General features: G+C 31.0%; 1 long non-coding RNA gene across 1 annotated transcript; it reads left to right on the forward strand.

The window, feature by feature from the left end:
- The first annotated feature begins 2,902 nt into the window (after nucleotides 1-2,902).
- LOC136069525 (uncharacterized) lies at nucleotides 2,903-6,939 on the forward strand. Its single transcript, XR_010630739.1, has 4 exons — nucleotides 2,903-3,296; nucleotides 6,009-6,076; nucleotides 6,160-6,305; nucleotides 6,403-6,939. It is a non-coding gene; the product is annotated as an uncharacterized LOC136069525 (long non-coding RNA).
- Nucleotides 6,940-15,940: the final 9,001 nt, after the last annotated feature.

Here is a 15,940-nt window from a genome sequence, read left to right on the forward strand (position 1 = left end):
AGATTTTCTCCGCAAACATTGTTGATGTGTTTGTTTCCCTAGAAAAGAAAAGGAAAGAAAAGAAATGGTGATCTTTTAAAAAAATTCATATTTCGGATTTTTTTTTTTTGGTTTCTAATTTCTGATTTAATCTTTTAATATAAATATTAAATACTGACATTTGATTTTTTTTTTTGAAACCCTGACATTGGATTTTTTAAATAGCAATTAAAATTTATTATTATTAGTTAGTCATTTTAACATTTTTCGTTAATTAGTTAAAAATAAAGATAAATTAACTGTACCTTAGAAATAATAAAATCAAATTCATTACTATCAAAATATATAAACTAAATTAACTATAATTTCAAATATAAAAACCAGAATGATGCTTACGCAAATGTAAAATAAAAATATGACTAACCATAACAAAATTCTAATTCCCAAATTTTAGAATCGATTATGAATTTTTAATATATAAATTAAAGTTAACTATTGTGGGGTCCGTGGGCCTGATAGCCTCGGTCCATCATATAGCAGGCCCAAGGCCCATGCCGAGGAGCGCAAGCTATTTCTGAGGAGAAGGGGGGAAGCCTATTCTCTTGAATCCACGCCGAGGATACCTTGTCCTCGGCCTGACAAGAGTGATTTCAGGGAGTGGCTAACCCCAAAGTAAGCTGTCACTCTCGCATTTAATGCACTCAACTAACCCTCCTGGCCGCATTAATGGAGAGGTAACCCTAATTACACCTCCGTCCTATCCCCATGCTGAAAATTAGAATGTGTTTGGGGCCATTTTGCTGACATGCAACGTGTCGAAAATTGACTGATCTTTCTTGATGACCCGGGTTAAGTTGGAGGAGCCGAATCCCCTACTTGCGTCAACATATGCAACAACCGTATGAGTGGAGTATGACCCACCAGTCACCCAAAAAGGAGACTTGTCAAATGTCAAGTGAGCTCTAGTGTTTTGTCGGTGCCTTGGAATTTGAGACGCTTCGTCCTGTCCTTCGGAAACATCCATAAAAATGGGAACTACATGATCCATTCTTTTATTTTTAATTATTTCCTGCCAAACGTGCTGCATTAAAAAAAAAAAAAAAATTAGGGTCCATTTACATGTGTTTAAAAGTATGATCCATTCTTTTATTTTTAATTATTTCCTGCAAAAACGTGCTGCATTAAAGAAAAAATTAGGATCTATTTACATGTGTTTAAATATATATTTTTAATTTTTAAATAACATTATACATACTTTTATATATTTTTTCATTTATATATATTTTTAAAAAATATAAATAACATTATTAAAATAATATTATCAAAAGGGCCCTAAATTGTCGGAACAAATCTAAATACCTTTTTATTTTTTTAGATGAATATTGATGGTAAGTATATGGTATACCTTTCATTGAACAATTTCACGTTTGCACCTTTTGTTGCACATACATGCGTATTTTACTTTTTCATAGGGGCAGCTTGATGCATTTGGGGGCCTAAGGCAAAAATTGGTTATCTTGTTTCATATATAAAATTACTATTAATCAACATGAACTACGTAGAATTTTTTTTATTTAAAGTTTATAAACACAAAAAAATTTGACAAAGCTTTTTACATTTGTTAATGTGCCAGATTGATAATAGTGAGTAAATAGTGATATCAGTAGTGAATCTAGTTGAAAACCAATAAAAATTTGCTAACTTGACTATTGTGAAAAATGTTGTGAATTTTTTATTTATTTTAATTTTAGAAGTGCTACATTTAGAATATTTTTTATGACAAATCTTAAGTGTTAAGTTGCTTCTTGTTTTCTAGTTGAACCTACTGCTAAAATTATTTTTTTATTGTCAATAACAACCTTTAACAATCTACTATTAAGATTTTTTGTAAAAATGTTGTAGATATAACATTTCTTTCTCTTTTTATTCGTTTCTTATTTGATAAGAAAATATTATTTTATTTATTGGTTAATATTTTGGCTTTATTAATACTATTGGTTAAAATTTAGGGGCCTTTTTTGCATTTGGGGCCTTAAGCGGTGTTGAGGTACAAAATAATTAAATAGCCACAAAATAGGCCCAAAAAAGAAAAGAGGTGAAAAAAGACCTTGGGCCCATTTCACAAAAAAAGAGAAAGGATGGGCTCTCACAATAAAAGAAGGGAAGGGGAAAAAAAAGAAAAAGAAGGGAGCCCAGAAGACTTGATTCAGAGGTCCACAAAGAAAAGGGCCCAAGAAAAAAAAACAGATAAAGCAAACAGCAACCAAGCCCAGAAGGGAGACTTGGGTCGGGACGCCCAGAAGCAATACCAGAGCCAGAGGATCCCCGGACGCATGAGGAGAAGTTGAAGCAGACTTGATGAGAAAAAAAGACAAAAGGCACGCTGGGAGACTCTCATTCGAAGAAAGACAAAAAAAGATAAAAATGCAGGAGATTTGGTCCCAACCATTTGAAGAAAAAAGACAAAGAAAGTACAACTGGGAAAGCTGGAGCAAGAAAAGCCAAACACCTCAGGTCAACCAAGGGTTATTGACTGATAAAGCCTTGGTTAAGTCATGATTTGTATGCCATGACATGTCTTGATGAGTTGAATGACCTAAAAAAGGTCATTAATTCCTAGAAGACTAACTTAGGTCTAACGAGATGGGTGCCTATATCATAGTCTCATATCGTTATCTAACCTTTCTGAACTTTCTCTGATATTAAATCAATGTTTCTAAATTAGCGAACTATTCTTGTAATTTTACATTTTAAGAATTGTTGAGGTCTATTTTGGTTAACCAAATTAAGGGTCCATTTGGATACCGCTAATTTTGTTGAAAACTGAAAATACTATAGCAAATAATTGAAAAATGCTAGCTAATTATTTTTGGGTTTGACTATTGTAGCTCACCTGAAAGTATTTAAGGGTTGCATTTTTGTTTTGTTTTTGTTTTTTGTTTTTTTTTTTTTTTCCCTTCTATTAACTCCTCTCCCACCCTAACGCCTTTGTCTTTGAGAAGAGAAGTTCACGCTCACCAGAGAAATACACGAGGAAGACAATTTGGTTCGACACCAGCGAAGAGCTCATAAGAGAAATCCACAAGGAAGACAACCCAGTCCAACGTCGGCAAAGATCGGGTTCCCTCTGGTGTACTCTTCCTTCCATAAACCCATTTCACCTTCTTCCCCAATTTCACTCCTCTCCCACTCATGACAATACTCCTTGAAACTTGAAATGAATGGCAATTGGGAACTGGGACACGCATGAAAGAGAAGCTGAATTAGCTTGAGCTCAAAAACCAGAAGCAAAAAAAAGCGAAACCCACTTCCCTAAGGTGAGTTTTCTAAAAAATAAAATAAAATTCATTATTTTCTATCTTGTTTTGTTCGAATTTTAGTTCTTGTTAATGGGTTTCTTTTCATTTGCTGGAATTTAGTTCATTTGATTTGATAGAGTTCAAGTTTATTCCTCTATTTATTAGTTACTTTGCCTTTTTACAAAATTTTGATCTTTAGGCCACATTTTGATTGATTGAATTGCTAATAGTCAGTCAGTCAATCAGCAATAGTAAATTGGATGTTGTGAATGTGAATCTATAGCTTAGCCGAGGGTTCAGTTTCTAGGTGCTGCGCTTGAACTTTCTTGGTTACTATTTTTGTCATTTTCTCCACTGAGCTAAGAAAGGGCACCCTTCGGTTTTTTTACTTTACCACTTTCTTGGAGAATGTTTGGTAAAATTTTGATTGAATATTTGACCTTTCAATCAAAAATTGAGATTGTTCACTTGGGAAGTTGGTGGCTGTTGAATAAAATTGAATACTCTAGCAATTTTGAATGTATCCCACTATTTTACCATGAATTTCTCTTCAGACTATTATTTATTAATGGTGAATTTGGAATGATTACATAATTCCAATGGTGCAAGGAACTCGTGGGAGAGTAAAGTTCAAATAAAATTTGAAAAGAGATGGGAGATTTTTGTAAATTGATGATAGATTAAGTTTATAGCTTGCAAGGATAATGCCAATTGTTGATAATAATGTGCTAATTACAAATTGCTAGGATAGTGCCAGTTGGTGCCATGTTCTTATGGTGCAATGCAATTGCTAATAAATAGTCTTTGACAAAACAATGGTGGCCTAATTGAAACCTTTTCCTAGAATCTATTAGGGCTACACACACGTCACTAGGAAATATAACAGGAGGTCCCTAAAGTATGTTAACCAATACAATGGAGCTAAAGTCATTATTACATCTGAACCTAAAACATATACATTTTTGTTTCCTGGCTAGCTTTGCTCTTGGTCCCAAAATATTCCAACTTCATTAGTTAAGTAAAATAGTTCTAACATCATCATGATTATTACTATCAAAGAGCTTTTCAACATTTGACTTGTATTCATATTGAGATCTCTAGGTAGCAAGTACCATACCCTGCAACAAGGTGCAACCAAGGTTGGTTGCCTGCAATTTCAGTCACTGTCATATTCCCCCTAGGTGCATAATGCTTTTAGGATTTTGAATAATAAAGCATTAAATATCTTAAACTAAACTGTTGACAAAGTCCCTAATATATTAATCTTGAACAACAAATTGTTTTAACTTGACCTTAATGGCTATACTGCCACCACTACCATTTTCCATTAAGCTCTTAGGCTAAAAACAAAATGGAATCAAGGATAAACACAATGAAGAGGAATCAGGCCACTAGACAATTTAAGATGTTTTAGCTCATTATCAAGATAGGGGCTACACTTGGCCCGTGGCCTAGGGTACTTAAACCTACTACCATTCCCACCAGGGCCGGCTCAATGGTATAAGCCATTGATGTGGCCGCCTAAGGCCCCCAAGTGAAAAAAAGGCCCCTAAATTTTAACCAATAGTATTAATTAAGCCAAAATATTAACCATTAAATAAAATAATATTTTCTTATCAAATGAAAAACAAATAAAGAAGAGAAAGAAATGCTATGTCCACAACATTTTTCACAATATTTTTACAAAAAATCTTAATAACAAATTGTTAAAGGTTGTTATTGACAGCAAAAAAATAATTTTAGTGGCAGGTTCAACTAGAAAACAAGAAGCAACTTAACACCTAAGATTTGTCATGAAAAATATTCTGAATGTTGCATTTCTAAAAGAAAAAAGAATAGGAAGAAAGCAATTTATAAAAAAATTCACAACATTTTTCACAATAGTCAAGTTAGCAAACTTTTACTAGTTTTCAACTAGATTCACCACTGACATCATGCTTTTAATGACTACTATCAATCTGCCACATCAATAAATGTAAAAAGTTTTGTCAATTTTTTTTTTTTGTGTTTATAAACTATTTAAAAAAAAAAAAAAAATTCTATGTGGTTCATGTTGATTAATAGTAATTTTATATATGAAACAAGATAATCAATTTTCACCTTAGGCCCCTAAATGCATCAAGCCGCCCCTGATTCCCACACAAGTATATGACATCACTTATTAAGGGTTTACCCCATTGCCTACCAATAGGATTCAGATTAGTTGACTATGCCAGTACCTTGAGCATAAGCTACGCAATGAAATATTCATTCTAATTATGGGGCTCAGCAGGCTAATAATCAAAAAAGTAAAATGGAGGAATTAGTCTTTCTTAATTTATATAATTTATGACGTACTAAAAAAATATATATATATTCTTTTAGCCATTGACATGGAGAGTTTGTTCTAGGTAAGAAACAGTTAAGAGGCCCTTTTGGGAGGAGACATGTTACTGATAAGAGAAATTGTTGTTCCAATTGTAAATATTTGTATCAGCAATCCTGTGAAAGTTCAATGAAAGGAGATTAAACATGCAATCCAATCAGCTCAAAATAAACATCACACTTACAATTAGCATAAAAAGATAATTAACTCACCAATTAGAATGCGAGCAGTCTCCAAAAGTTTAAACTTATATTTTATCCTATCCAATTGTGTATAGCAGTTTAAAGTCTTAATCCCATTTTAATAAATATTCTCATTGGTCCCTAGCTAATTGTGCTACCTTTTGTTTTTGTTTTTTGAAGCAGATATTGCTATCTTCAAATTAAGCAGCAGACTAGCAATTCAACTTGTTACTAGTGAGATTGCTTATTAGGTTGATGTTATTTAGTTTTCTTATTTCTTCAGTTATATTAATTATTTACATATGCACCTTATCATCTATTTTTCTTTTTCAAGAGAAAAAAATGTCAATGTCGGAAACGAGTAACTATCTCTCCAATTCTGATGGCCATTTTTGTGACATTGACAACTGCATAATTAGGACTTCCTTGAAACTTCATACATTTGGTAGGAGGTTTTATAGTTGTCGCTATTGGTCGCCAGTAAGTACCATATCCAAGTATTGGCAAAATATTTGTGTTGTGCATTAAAGAACCAATTCGTTGTATTCCTGTTTATGTGTTGTATTTTATTGTGCAGGATGATGACCATGCATGCAAGTTCTTCAAGTGGTTAGACATTAGCATTTGTTGTATGCATAGCGCAGCAACAGCACCTATAGTTATAGCAAAATTCAAGTGATTGGAGCATGCGGTGGAAGTTGCTAATGAAGAGTTGAAGCAAGCACACGCCCTGATAGACGCAGCATTCAAAAGGGAGCGAGTTGCAAAATGAAAGACTGAAGGAGCCAAGGCTGCACGCAAGATTTCTAAAGAGAAAGCAAAGAAATTGACAATAGCTCTAGTAGTCTCTTGGGTCATGTTTGTAGTATTACTTATCTTGTCTAGTAGGTTTGGGGAAGTCGAAATCAAGCAGAGGTGTTTGCCATAATGGGATGTGTATGTATGTAATAATACAGACTTGTATTATTATATTTGTTTTCTATGTTAATTATACAACTTATTCTATATTGCAAGTAACAATTTATGATATGTATGTAATTGTACTTTTTAAAATAATGTAGAGATGTTTGATGGAGATAATGTTAATGGTCAAGTTGATGGAGATTGTAAGTTCTGTTGTTGTATATGTGGGTCTATATATACATATATATATATATATATATTATATTTATTTATCTATATACACTTTGCCAGTAGTTGATAGTTAGAGTTCTTGGTGTCTTTAAAACAAATTGAGGGTAGATTTTGTTTTCTTTATTTTTTATTTTTTAAATTCCTGGCAAATTATTGTTGCAATCTTAAAATCCATTGAGTTTATCTCTTGTTCAAATAAGATTGGAATCTATTCAGAAGTCCCCTGTAAGCTTGAATTCTACTGTTGCAATACTAATGAGTTTCACATGTAACGATATATACAAATTCATAAATCAAATGTATTACAATCAAGTTTTGTGAGCCATCAGATCTACTTACCAACAAAAAATCACCATAAAACAAAATGGTATTGCATTGAAGTTTGTGAACCATCAGTTATGATCCCCACAAAAAAATTACCATAATGTTAATGGTATTTTCAACCACACTAATTTCTATTGTGACAGTCACCATAATCAATTAAGGAGAATATAACTTGCATAACAACTTAAGTCCTACGATGGACACATCCTACATATCGATGCTGTGATATTGTTCCAAATCTCTTTCATCTCAGCTTCGTCCAAGGAAGAGATCACATGTGCCATTCCATCGCAATGACCTCCCTCGCTACTTCCATATGTGCCTCGTGTAGAATGCCCATGTTCAACATCATCGTTTTCATGTGCTCTAATAAAATTGTGAAGAACCATTGTAGCAACAATGATGCGATTTTGAGTGCGTATATGAAAGGGTGGCATATTTCTCAAAATTCTCCATCTATTCTTCCAAACTCCAAAAGTTCATTCTATGACTGAACGAAGTGATGAATGGAGATAATTAAATTTCTCCTCTGGACAATGTTGCTCTTCATCTTGCTGAAAATCGGGGATGTGGTACCTCTCCCCCTTATATGGTGCAAGGAACCCTTTCTTTATAGGGTACCCTGAATCAACAAGATAATACTTTCCTGCAAACGAACACGTTTATTACATTAGCATTTTCACTACATAATACATACTTTAATACTGTAATTAAACTGCATATTTACAAACCAGTTAAAGGTTTTGGGAAGTTGTCACTCTCATTATTGAGGTAACTTAAAAAGATTCTTGTGTCATGCACTGACCCTTCCCATCCAACACACGCAAATGTGAATTTCATGTCAAAATCACATGCGCACATGCAATTCATTGTTGTGATCCCTTTCCTTCCTTTGTATGGGTGTTTTTCATCAACTGGTAAGACCACAAGGATGTGAACTCCATCAATCGCACCAATGCAACTCTAACTATTGCCACAAAAATATCATGTGAAATGAAATACGTGGTATGACCATAAAGATAAATTGAATAAAATCAAGTCAAGATATCAAATTCACAAAGTACCTTAAAATGTGGCCAATATCGTTCTGAACTGCGAATATATGATGGCACATTACGAAATGTAGGATCAGCAGGCTTGATGATGTTTGTTGCTATAATGGTGGCTAACAATGTAACTATCGTGGCCATGTGTCGATGCGCTATCTCACCCAAATGCTGAAATCTATCCTGCACCATTTTGTTACCCATGCCATTGCCAAGTACCACCAATGTCATTGCCATAGACTCTTCAAAGCAAACTCTTTTGGTACCGTCATATTCATACTAAGTGCGCAATCTATTACATAATTGTCGAAACACATGGCTCAATAGTTTAAAGACATTGCGACGTTTCCGCTCATTTCCATATAAATATATTGTACTCATTCATACCCTGTTTGTATATTTGTGTGCATTGGTACTTTGTTCATATAGGTCTCCACGTAAGCTACGACAGTTGCACACCCAGCTAAATATGCTACGAGTACAATGTCGTCGCTTATCTCAAAGTCTACGTCCCTGCATATGTTACCGACTTTAATTGCATGTACAAAATCTGGAGTGATACTATAATATGTAGGCTAAAAACAAATTGTTAAACTTTATTGATCCTTTATTAGTACTAGACTAAAAAGGGTGGTACTAATAATTTTAATATGACCATATAGAGCTAAGCATATGCTTTCATAATTTCATCCAAGATTACTAAAAACTAGTAAGTTGCTCGTGCGATGCACGGATAATTTTATAATATTTTATATAAGATTGTTTTGGATAGTGTTGTACATATATTATAAAAAAAGTAAACTAAATTAGAGTAAAGAAACATATACATTTTGAGATATTAGAAATTAATTTAGTAGTTTCACTACATATTTATAGCATTTTCATGGTAAGATTATTATTTATTTTTTTTAAAAATCATGAAACCAAAAATAAATGCAAAAGAGTAACGGGACCATGAAAATCAACTAATTTGTGTTGTATTCACATATTTAATACTATGAAATAAAAGTATGTCGAACTCTCTCACTGTCTTCCACTCATCGATAGTGCGACATTAAAACATAGTGTGGTTAAGTATGTATGTATGTGTCTTATAGATGATTTAAAACCATGGTAGAATATGGTTTTACATTGCGTACCAAATATTCACTCTACTTATAGACCCAAAACAAAAACTATCCAACCAAATGACCCAAACCTAAATTATATTTAATCCCTTAATTTAAAAAGAAAAAAAAAATACCTACAAGGGTTTTAGTGTCTTGATGGCGGTGAGAGGCCAATACGACGGAGGCAACCGCCCCTTAGATTTCTCTTTCTCTCTCTTTCAAATGTTTTGTCAGTCTCAAGTCTTTTATTTTGGTAATATATACAATGCATTTTATTTAACAACCCACAACATTTTTGTGTCTCTATCTCTCTCCAATGCCTTATTTGGTTAGTTATTACTATTAGTTCTTAATTATTATTTTTTTTGCTTTTTTTTTAAAAAAATATTAAAATGGTGGGTATGCTAAAAGACATGAAAAAGAGAAAAATGTGTGATGTAAGTTTAGGAAATTAATGAAAGATTAATGAGTTAACAGTAAAATAAGTTAATGTAAACTTTTGAGTAACAGTAAAAAAAACTTAATGAATGAGGTAAAAAAAAATGTTAAATGCAAAATTAGAGAGTCACTTGGCAAGACTTCATGCACTCTCGCATGAGATCTCTGCTTTATATATATATATATATATATTGATGATTATTCCTTTATAACTTCTAATCACTAATCAGCATGAGTCTTAAAAAACTTTGTGATAGGACTTTATCATTCGTATAAAATAAGCATAGATTTTTTTTATCTTTATTTTTTTAAAAAAGGATATTGCTATTGTGTTCATCCTTATAAGAATTTAAGCACAAATTAAATTTTCATTATTTTTGACAATTTTTCTTTGATTCCTTTATAATTTATATATTGTGTTGGTTTAAATGAATTTTTTCTCAAGCTTTCAGAGGATGGACTTTAAATAAAATGTTCAACTTTTATACGCTAAGCATTGACTATAAGTCTTGGCAAGACTTCATGCACTCTCGCATGAGATCTCTGCTTTATATATATATATATATATATATTGATGATTATTCCTTTATAACTTCTAATCACTAATCAGCATGAGTCTTAAAAAACTTTATGATAGGACTTTATCATTCGTACAAAATAAGTATAGATTTTTTTTTTATCTTTATTTTTTTAAAAGGATATTGCTATTGTGTTCATCCTTATAAGAATTTAAGCACAGATTAAATTTTCATTATTTTTGACAATTTTTCTTTGATTCCTTTATAATTTATATATTGTGTTGGTTTAAATGATTTTTTTTTCTCACGCTTTCAGAGGATGGACTTTAGATAAGATGGTCAACTTTTATACGCTAAGCATTGACTATAAGTCTTGTACATAGAACAAATCAAGATAAGAAATTAAGAATATGGTCCATTTTGGTTGGCCTTAGCTTAATTTGTCTCAACATCAATTCTCTCTTGCCGAAAGTCCGACTTATTTTAGGCGGAAGTTTCCTTGAATATTACTTGTATATAAAATTCCATTATCATTAAATTGGAATAGGACCTTACTGACCTAACCAATTGGAATAGGATGAAATTTCTTCCCATCCACATTAATTTTTGTGTACACTCCAAATTTTTTCTGCATCTCATAATGATACGTTGTGAAAAGGTGTTATCCAAGTCCAACATGATTGAGAGTTGTAGTTGAGATTATGGCCCATAAGCTTTACTATTAAATACTTTGCAAGAAAAATTAAACACTCATTTGATGTAACAAGAGACTATGGAATTTGACATTATATACACTGGGGTTTGTTCTTGATGTTGTGAGATTGCTGTAGGTACTAAAAACTCTAGTTTCATTAGTTGGCAAGTCATGTTATTTAAGCGTGAAAAGTTTACAATGGAAAACTTTTAGTTCTACAATAAATGTTTTGGAGAGAAAATTTTTAGTCCCCTCATCCCATTGGGACCCCCTATTTATACAAAGGAAAAATGGTCCAATATTCCTAAGTGTGACTTAGTTACATGGAATTTTTGTCAATTGTGCCTATATTTCTTTTAAAAATTTAATTATAATTTTAAACTCTAATTAGGTGATTTTTATACAATATTTGTGGTTTGATTTTGATTTATTAAAGAATATTAGCCAAAAGAACCAAGGTAGAGTTATTAAAGAAATTTGTACTTTCGGATTAGCAATTACCGATGGCCAATGCTGCATTGTCATTTGTGGTTGTGGTATGAATAAGCGGTATGTTGTTTGGGCGACTAATTGAGGCAAAGCAATTAACCATATTAAAAGGGATTAGCAACTTTTTTTTCTTTCACCTTTGTCATTTGTGATATGTATATGCCTTTTTCATTAGGATTTCCCTTAATTATGATAAACATATTAATTTTTTTTAAAGGATGTTCTATATTTATTGAATGATATATATATATATTGTTTTCCTTGTGCTAAAGCAGTTGCGATGAAAGTGTGGAGTGGATGGTTTTTTTTTTTTAGTCCTTGAGTATTTTGGGTTGTTTCAACTAAGTAATGGCTCTTCTTAGGCTCTTAAATTTTTGGTTTATTGATTTTGCTATCTATAACTCAATTCTTATTTACCTAATAAAGTTTGGAATTTTTGTAAGTACATTTGTTTTTCAAGAAAATGAATAGAAATCTCCCTTCATGTTCATGCTCATGTTAATGTTCATATTTGTATCTTTTGCAATACTCAATAAGTTGTTTACTCATTTTGTGAATTATCAATTATAGTAAAAAAAAAAGTATAAATACAATACTATTCAATTAAACTAACATGAAAAATTAAATCTATTAGATTAAAAAAATGGACATGAAAATGAAAATTTCACCAAAAATTTCTTAAATAGAATTAAAATAATTTTTACTCAATATTTTTTATCAAGCAATCATGTACTAACTAACAACATTCCAATAATTATTTGCATAATGGGGAGATGAAATGGTTGTTCAGTTTATTTAAGAAATGTGATCTAGCTAATAGAAATTAAAAAAAAAATACAATAACTTTCATGTGTAGTCATGAATTATACCTTTACGTATATCTTATGCATTTTATGAGTTTTATTTTATATAAATTTATTTCATAAAATTAACAAAATTTATCATAAAACCCTTCATTGTATTTTTTAAAATCACTACATAAAAATGAAAGAAGTTTTTTCCAAAAAAATGTTCTCCAGTCATAATATTTACCAAAAAAAATCATACCAAAAACAATTGTGCAATGCATGGGCCAATAACCAATCTATATATATAATTAAAGTCAAATTGAGAGAAAATCCAATTAGATTCTAAAATTGGATTCCAATTACTGTTTAATTTTTCACCATGTGTCCAATTTAAGGTTTTTTTTTTTCTTTAAAAAAAAAAATGATTCCAAATACCGATGGACTCACCATTCCAAATACATTGCAATATACTAACTTTTTTTATTTTTTATTTTTTTATGAGATAGTGGCTTCTAAAAAATGGCCATATATGAGACTGTGATTTCATGAACAACATGTAATCTATATATATATAATAATAAGTGAATTTGAGAGAAACTCAAATTAGAATTCCAAATTAGAGTTCCAATTTTGCACTATGTATCTTAAATTATTTATTCTTAAATAATTTTATTTCTTAATTTTATAATCAAATGTGGAATCACATTATAAATATTTATCCAAATAAGTTATTAAGTACAAAAACATAAAGAGTGTAGAATAAATGAATCGTAAAAAAAAAAAAAAAAAGTACTTCACAATAATAAATAAATAAATAAACATTGACAACTTTAAGTGTATTCATGGATATGCATGGAGTTACAAATTAATTTTAAATAAAGTGATGGTAGGTTGCTATACATATATATATTGGAATCTAATTTTACGCCACGTGTCTTATCTAATTTTTAAATTTGTGTGTCAAGTGAATTATTAGGTGCAAAAATCATAGAGTATAAATTCAATTAGATTCTAAATTGAATTTTAATTGGAGTTCAATTTTGCGCCATGTTTCCCATCTAGTTTTTTAATTTTTGTAGTAAGTGAATTATTTAGTATGAAAAACTGAAGAGTCTAGATCCAATTAGATTCTAAATCATGTATATAATTGTGATTATTTTAAATGTACATGTGCATATGCATGGGGTTACACACTACTTTTATTAAATGGATGTATCAATTTTTAAACACAAAATAGAAAAATAACTAGGAAATTGATTTATTACCTTGTTGACATGACACTAATTATATTCATTACCATGTTAGTTTACAAGATTTTTATAATATAATTGGTAATAACTTTGACTTTTAAAAAAAATGATAATGTAAAAAATTGACATTTGGCTTTTTTTTTTTAATTTTCATTTTAAAATTAGGTAAATAGTATTTTTTTTTTTAGATGATGTTCATGAGAACTTTAACTAAAAAGTCAAGACTTAAACCCCATTTGATTGCTGAGAAAGCAGAGGAAAAGAAAAGAATTTTTTTTTTTTAAATTTCTGCTAATAAAATGACATCTCATTTACTTATGGAGATGCAATTAATATATTTTCAAATATTTTATTTTATTTTCTAATTAAGGACACGTGATAATTCAAAGGATAGATTAGATGGCATAAAAATATTATTTTGATATTAATGTTAGATAAATCAATTCTTTTCATGTACCGCTTAATAATAAGGATTATTTTGACACAATACCAAAAGTTTAGAAACAAAATTGACATGTTTAAGATGTTGAAAACCATTTTGTTACATAGTACAAGTGTTAAAGACTAAAACGGTAATGAAACATGTTTTTTACATATTTTTATTAAAGATTAAATTCTATAAGGATGTGGTTTAAAACCTAAGTTTTACATCCTCTAATCCCAACATGCCATATCATCTTATCACGTATTAAAGAATAAGCACAACCACACTCAATCAATTATAATACTCATATGAAAATTTAAAAAAATTGGGAGTTTATTAAAATGTTATTAATTGTGTTATTATGTATTGAATTTGAAGTAAAAAGCTGTTGTGATATCTCTTATTGGATGATGTAAAATATGAATTTTATACCCTTTTCTTACCAAATTTAGACTCTTTTTATTAATGTACTTAAAAAAAAAAAATTATTAGCTGAATTTGGAAACTAATATCCTATTTGGTTGTAAGGGAGATGAAAAAGAAAGAAGAAAGGAAAGAGTAAGCAAAGGAAAAGGGAAGAAGAGAGAGTTGTACATAGAAGGATTGCATTAATACAATTTCTTCAAAAGAAAGGTCTTATTTGAAAAAATAATAGGACCGTCTGAAGGATTGTGCTAAGAAAATTTCTAGAACACAAACTTTTCTCAAAATTATGGGTTGTGAGAAAAGTATGAAATTTCATCAAAAAAGAAAAAGTATAAAATATTGGCGAATTGGTCAAATTGTGTATTCTCACTTTTTAATAGAAAACTGAAAAAGTGAAAATGTTTGGGACCATCACAGCACATATTGATATAGAAAAGCTTAATGAAAGAGGTAAAAAATGCTAAATGTAAAATTAGAGCGCTACTTGGCAAGACCTCATATACTCTCGTATGAGGTATCTGCTTTTATATATATATATATATATTGATTGTATATTCAAATCTAGAGGAGAAAGTATAGAAACTCACTGGTGCTAGGAATCAAATGAGTCGTTAAACAAATCCATCCTTTTGTTAGTTGCTTTGAAATTTTGTTGGCTGGGAACTAGTGCATTCAACTTTTACCTGCACAAATGAAGTCTAAGTCAGTTCAACATAATGCAACAATTCTGGCTAAGCATAAGAAGAAACAAAGAGAAGCAGCAAAGAAAGGAAACAACCACTGATAGAGCATAAGAAGAAATATCAATCAGGTTCATTCATTCTACAATACCCTTCCCAGTTTAATACCCTGATAGCACATCAGTCCAATAACCAACTTCCTAACTATCTTCCCAAGCCAGCTGTGTAACCACCTTGCTAGCTAAGCCATCCAACTCATCCTAACTAACTAACTCCATTGTACTAATTCTAATACCATACAATGCTAATATAGGCACACCTCCAATACAAGTATATATACACTAAAGTATAAGTACACAATGCCAGCTAAGCAATTACAACATCATCTATAGCATAGTTACATTGTACACTCTAGCAGCACTGACATAGCCCACCTCATCAGCTACACACGCATGCCCCATCAGCAACACACGCACCCCTCATCAGCAACACACACACACACACACACACCTCATCAGCACCATACGCATGCTGGTTGTCCCTAATGTCTGAGCAGAGATTTGGACACCAACAATACAATCCAAAACAATCTAATGAACTAACAACAAACATATAAACCTCTGAAATGAACAAAAATGTCTATTTCAACTATTACCAACATTCTATTCAAAGTAGGAAAATGAAAGGCGAAACTACATTGTTGGTCCTTGAAGTTTGCTCTATGTGCGCAATTGGTCCCTCAAGTTTGAAGCGAGCACAATTAGTCCCTTAAATTTTAAAATTGAGTTATATTGG

This window comes from Quercus suber, unplaced genomic scaffold (genome assembly GCF_002906115.3).
Source record: "Quercus suber isolate HL8 unplaced genomic scaffold, Cork oak 2.0 scaffold_174, whole genome shotgun sequence".
NCBI lineage: Eukaryota > Viridiplantae > Streptophyta > Magnoliopsida > Fagales > Fagaceae > Quercus > Quercus suber.